This window comes from Photinus pyralis, unplaced genomic scaffold (assembly GCF_008802855.1).
Source record: "Photinus pyralis isolate 1611_PpyrPB1 unplaced genomic scaffold, Ppyr1.3 Ppyr1.4_LG10, whole genome shotgun sequence".
In the NCBI taxonomy this organism is placed as follows: Eukaryota; Metazoa; Arthropoda; class Insecta; order Coleoptera; family Lampyridae; genus Photinus; species Photinus pyralis.
In genome coordinates this window covers 971,241-977,728 of record NW_022170250.1, presented here as the reverse complement: position 1 = coordinate 977,728, position 6,488 = coordinate 971,241, and positions in this window count along the sequence as shown.

The window sequence follows — 6,488 nt, the reverse complement described above, 5'->3', positions numbered from 1 at the left end:
GTCCTCATAAATATCCCGATTGGCGAGTGAAAGATTCGTTGTTGTATAAATATATCAAGTCCGCTTTACAATCTCATGATTATGAAAAATGGAAACTTGTTGTTCCTTCTGATTTTAGACAATCTCTTATACAAGAGAACCACAATAATGTTACTTCAGGACACCTTGGTGTTTATAAGACCTTTTGGCGCATTCATCACCGATATTATTGGCCGAGAATGAAGTGCGATATTAAGCGTTATATTTCTCGCTGTACCACCTGTGCACAACATAAACCTGAACAACTTCGACCTGCAGGGCTTATGGGTTCACATCCTCAAATTTATGAACCGTGGCAGATGATCAGCTTAGATTTTATTGGTCCTTTACCTCGATCCACTCAAGGGCGAACTCATTTATTAGTTGTTAGTGACTATATGAGTAAATTTGTACTTCTTTTTCCCATAAGGACGGCGAATGCCAAAACTCTTGTCAAATGTATTGAAGATTCTGTATTTCTTGTGTATGGAGCTCCACAATTCCTTATTTGTGACAATGGCGTGCAGATGCGCAGTAGACTTTTCTTAGATCTGTGTGAAAGCTACCGTGTAAAGGTTCGGTTTACTCCTTTTTATCATCCACAGGCTGATCCTGCGGAGAGGGTGAATCGTGTGGTAAAGCAATTGATAGCCACTTACGTTAAGAACAATCACAAACATTGGGACGTTCATTTAGCTTCGATAGCTTGTGCTCTTCGAACTTCTAAGCACGAAACCATAGGTGTGACTCCCTATCGTGCTAATTTTGGGAAAGAATTTCGTATTCGAGGGGACAGCTTCGACACTGACATGACGGACAATGAGCCGATTGACGTAGAACAACGGTTAGCGCAACAGCAAGGACTGTACGACAAAATTATTGCACGCATTAAAGACAGTCATGACCGCAACAAGCAACATTATGACTTACGACGTAGGCATGTTAACTATGAGATAGGAGATTTGGTTTGGCGTAAAAATAAGACTTTGTCTGATGCCACTAAAGATTATTCAGCGAAGTTAGCTCCCAGATTTTTAGGACCATTTACGGTTAGCCGTAAAATGGGGTATTTGACCTATGAGTTGAAAGATTCTAATGGTAAATCTTCTGGAACGTGGCACGTCCAGGATCTCAAACCTTATATTGAACCCGATGATCATGGTTAGACATTTATTGTCGCCGGATTGCTTGTTTGTTGACGATTTTGAACCACTAATTTTGACGTATTCTTATTCTTGGATTTGACTTTGATATATGTATTTATATGTTATATGTTCCATATTTCTTCTTCTTCTTACTCTTTGGGTGGTTTGGTTGGGCATAGGGGATGGTTTCTAGGATCATAGCTTAAGACCTGCTAGGGGGGGATTTTCTTCTTTTCTCCCGATCCATTTCCTCTTTTTTCTTCCTTTTTCTATTTGCACCTCGACCACTTCTTTTCTTCTAATTTCCACAGGGGAGATTTGGGAGAGGTTGCCCTTTTCTTTTCACTTTCCTATTTTTCTATCTTTTTCTACTCTTCTTTCTTCCGTTCCACAGAGTGTATGTTCGTATGAATGGATGTATGAGTGATACACAAGAGGAAGGGGGTGGGTGCGCCTTCCCTGTGCGAGCCTCGGTGACCATGGGACCCCTGGAATCGGCATGAATGAGTTTTTTTTTCTCCGCAAATGTGATTTCTTCTTTCTCTCTTACTATCTTCCATAGCACCTTCTTCATTTCATTGCGCTAGTGCATGGTGGAGTTGGGTTGGAAAGGGGCCTTTAAGGGGTTCCCTTATTCACCTTTTCGGCAAGGGGGTCAAAATTTGGGCTTTTGTGTCGTTTTTAGTCAGGGAGGGGGGTTTCTTTATTTTGGGGATTTTGGTGCTGCATCACTTGAAACTGTAGGGTTTCTTTCTTCTGGGTGGGCACTGGATTTGGTTTTCTTGGGGGTGACTAGTAGTTGGATTGGGTTGTGGGAAAGGGGTTGCTATTGTCATGATACCCGACGGCGCGAGATTCCATCTTTACGCGAGGGCATGTCAATACCCGATTTTGCATACCTTTTCCGCTGCTGGAGAACCTGGGAAAATTCTTTGAAGGTGAAATTCTTTGGGGGGGGAGTTTTTTTTACACTGGGGTGGGTTTTCGGGTTTTCAATTTGTTTGCTTCCTTTTCGAGTGTGTGTGCTGGGTTTTTCGATCGTCGGAAAACTTGTAGTTTCCCTCCTGTCGAAGGAGAGGGGGGGTGTAACAGTTTAGTTTATTCATATTCAAATTTCAAAATTACCGCTTGCTAGGTTAGGTAGGATATAGGTGAGATGGCGTCACTTGTACGCGTGTTTCTTTCCTCGCGCAGAATCGCGTTATTTTTTCATTTCATTTCCGTTTTAAAGCCAACGAGGTTGTACTTGTTGTAGAGCGTGGCATTGTGAATTCTTCTTAAACCAGTGGGTAATATTTGCCATCATTCACGTGAAATCTCTGGCAATTTTACCTTTTTATTGGCGTTGTCGAGTAGAGTAACTCAGAAGCCGTTTTCTCCATTGCGAGGCTATATATCTGGTTGAAGTTCATCGCCCTACCTACATGTAAGTGAAATGGCGTTGGTTTTCTTTTACGTTATGTTATCTAAAATTCTTTCAGACTCACAATTTGAGGTTGGATAATTTCCCTATTTCATTGATTTAAGTATTTTTCATTACCCTCCTGACGATTTCAGGTATGTTATTAAAAATCTCGTTAAGGGAGTGTTACATCTTCATTACTTTTAGGGGGTCCATGTAGTAGAAGAATTCTTGTACCGGTCAATCCATGTAGTAGGTCAATCCTTGTACAGACGAATCCTTGTATGTAAATGAATTTGCATCTTGCGAATATTCCGGAGTACGAACACCTGTTGATTGCCGGCAGCTATCCGGCGTACCACCGAGTAGATAAGCGCTAACACCTAAACGATACCGGGAGCGACCAGCTGATTGTGGAATTTTCGGAAGATACGATCTTTTACACAACCCTTTTTTTTATTTGCTTCAATACCGTTAATCTAGTGTAACCTTCCGACGATTTATGATTGGAGCTTTGTATTTTGTTCGCATCTAGTGTTTGAGGTCGTGGCTCTCTTCAAGAGCAACGCACCTGTATTTAACGTATGGGTAAACGAGCCGGCTACGAGTAAGCTATTTTTTTTGGCCCTTCCGGCTCATATAATCGTTCCGAGCGTTGTAGCTTGGGGTTTGTTTTTGTGTTACAGAACTGGAACTTCGAAGGAGAGCTCTTTTTCGGAGAAGACAGCGTATGTGTTATTCAAGGTAAGATTTTTAATTTACTTGTACCCAGTGTTGCCTATATGAGTTGTTATTCGGGTTAACTTAATTCAATCGTTGAATCCATTGAAATCTTAGCTACATTTTTGCTCGATCATTGTTGTAGGGGTCTGGTAACGTAATTATTAGGGAAGTGTTCATGAATTTATTTGGGGATTATTTTTGTCATTTAAAGTATTTGTTATTGTCGTATTGAAGATACATTTTATTTGCCGATCCTGCACCGTTTTTGCCAGGATTAATAAATCAGAATTGCTCGTAGTGAATTTATTATTTGGCTCTCTTGTGTTTTCCCAATTTCTATACAGGAGAGGTCAGAATTTGTGCAAAATTGGGTGGCGCTCAACTAATCATTTCTAGTGACTACCAAAGATCAAAAACTTATGTTATATGCCCAAACGAACAAACCGCTGTGGAAGATTCTCATCTCGAGCCCTTCTTTTAATTAAGAATCTGAGCTAGCTGGCCGTTTATGCGGCGGGGTTGAGTTTTACAGCGCCGAACTAACCTCACGTTATAAAGTCAATTTTGAAGTTTCACATAAATTAATATAAATTTTTATGTGGTAAGATTGCTCTGAGGCTGACCAATGGCCATGTGTTCTCAACCCCTTGCAACATACTCCCCAACCTGTATTTGAAGCATCTGAAAAAATCTCCAAATCAAATTGTAATTTCTCTAAACCGTTTCCTGAATTTGATAAATTTTTTCGCCACCACTCAAAATCATCCTTTAGACTAGAGGGAATTTGCATGGTTGCGTCATAATTTTCTCCATGAGAATTTAAAGCTAACAGTTTTACTCTTTCAAAATTCCTAGTGTGAAGCCAACCAAACTTCATGGCCGGGTTTATGGAGACCAACTTTCCTACCAATGTAGCAAAATCACGTATCTTGCAAAAGTTTAAAATAGAGGAATTATTTACCATCTTAAACAGTTTCTCAACTTTTTTATCCGGAATTTTAATAGACATTTCTACAGTATTAATAGTAAATCCCAAAAATTCACAAACCTGTTGAGGAGCCATGCAACTCTTTTCTTTATTTATAATAAATCCCAAAGACTCCAAAAGGGTAGCGGTCTGAGTAACGTTATGCAAACAATTCCTATAGGAATCTCCTAAAAGTAAGAAGTCGTCCAGATAAACCACTGATAAAAGTCCAGCAGTTCTAAGGTGGGAAACAACTGGCTTCATAATCTTAGTAAAAATATATGGAGCACAACTTAAACCAAATGGTAAACAATTAAACTCAAATAAGTCTCCGTTAAATGAAAATCTCAAAAATTTCCTATGACCTCTATCAATTGACAAGAGGAAATAGGCATTCTTCAAATCTAATTTAGCTAGAAAACAATTTTTGCTAACTAATGTCCGGGCAGTCTTGATATCTTCCAGTTTAAAATAATTATAAGCAATAAAGTCATTAAGCTCTTTTAAGTTCAATATTAAACGTAAGCTACCGTCTGGTTTCGGGACTAAAAAAATATTTGAGATAAATTGCCCAGAACAACTGGTCACTCGACTAATAGCCCCCAATTTTAAAAGCTCCTCCTCCAAATGATTGTCTTCGATCGGTAAAATGTCCTTACCGTTCTTAAAATATACTATTGCAAAAGGCGGGTTGACAGGGGGCGTAGTCAACGGTCGTGCAAGTCATGACCGTAGATCACTACTAGTGTAAACACTCAAGTCGCGAAATATGATCAGTAGTAGAGCAACACCGATCCTGGACCACTTTGACCTTGAGTTCTGCGCATGCGCCAACTCCAAATTTGATACTACTGCGCATGCACCAATTCCAAGGTCATTTGAACTACTGCGCGTGTGCTAAGCCATTGGGTTAGTCACCCCATGGGTTATTGCGCTCGGTGTTGGGGCCAGGTCCTGCATTGAAATTCCCATACGCGTGTTCAAGGTCATTTGGGGTCTCAAAAGTGAAGGCCATGTGTAGGCTTGAAACTCTGCTCAAAGTCACTAGAAGGTCACGAGAGGTTTGAAACTCTGCTAACAGTCACTAGAAAAGTAACTAGGTTTGAAACTCTGCGTCACTCGAGAGGGTTGAAACTCTGCTAGTGATATAGGGGTCGATTCTAAATCAAAAAGTCACTAGAAAAGTAACTAGGTTTGTAACTCTGCTGGCGAGGTTTGCGCCTGTGCTAACGTCAAAGTCAAGGGGGTCGAGGTTTGCGCTCGAGATAAAGTATCGGAGGTGGCCGATTCTAAATTACACTATATTCTAAATATGACTTTGAAGATGTGGTGGGGATTGACGCTTATATAAGCCTCTATATGTTCGTTACAAGGTGTACATGTATTAAAGATGTCGTGGATGGCATATGCTGAGGAATCATTGGCCAAAGCTGTCGATTTCGTAACGGCCGTGAGACGCCTTAAGCAGCATTTTTCTGCATTAGCATTTGATGCAGAGCACGAGGCGATATATGGACGCGGTGAATATAGCCCAGAGGAGTGCCAAGCTATTGCCGCAAAGTATGAGTTAGGAGAGGCAATATGTGACAGTTACTTAAGCTATAAAATATGTGACGAGTGTATTATCCGGAAACTAAGGGATGCAAAGTTGGAGCAGTTTAGTGAACAGTTGCAAGCGTGGAAGGATGAGTCTTCAGAATCCGGTGAAGAGTGTTAAATTCGATGAATCCAATAATAGAACATATGTAATGGTGACGTGGCATTTTGCTTACTGGGCAGCAAGGAAAGGCCCATGGGAAACTGTAGCAGTCGATAGAGTTCGATTCCGACGTAGAATCGAGCAATATCATGCAATAATTTCTCCAGTATTAGAAGCCGATCATCGTTCGGCAATGTATCGCTGTAGATTTCAAGGTCACGAGTTGGAAATATAAGGGTGAGCGGCAGCGATGGTTTCAATCAGTCCAATAGTGTTCTTGAAACAGTTAAAATGGATCTTAACGCACTCAACACCAGTACATTCTGTAAAGTATTCAAAAATGTCAAGGACTTGGAAGTGGGGGAGAAGTTTAGAATTGTGAATGCCGACACCATAAATACAAAATATGGTGATCGAATAGTATTGGAAACTGAAAATTTTAAATGTGTGCTGCCATTACGATTCTATGAATATTTCAAGGAAGGCGATCGCCTGAACGTCCTCAAAGAGTCCTTGAAGACTAGTGATGTATTC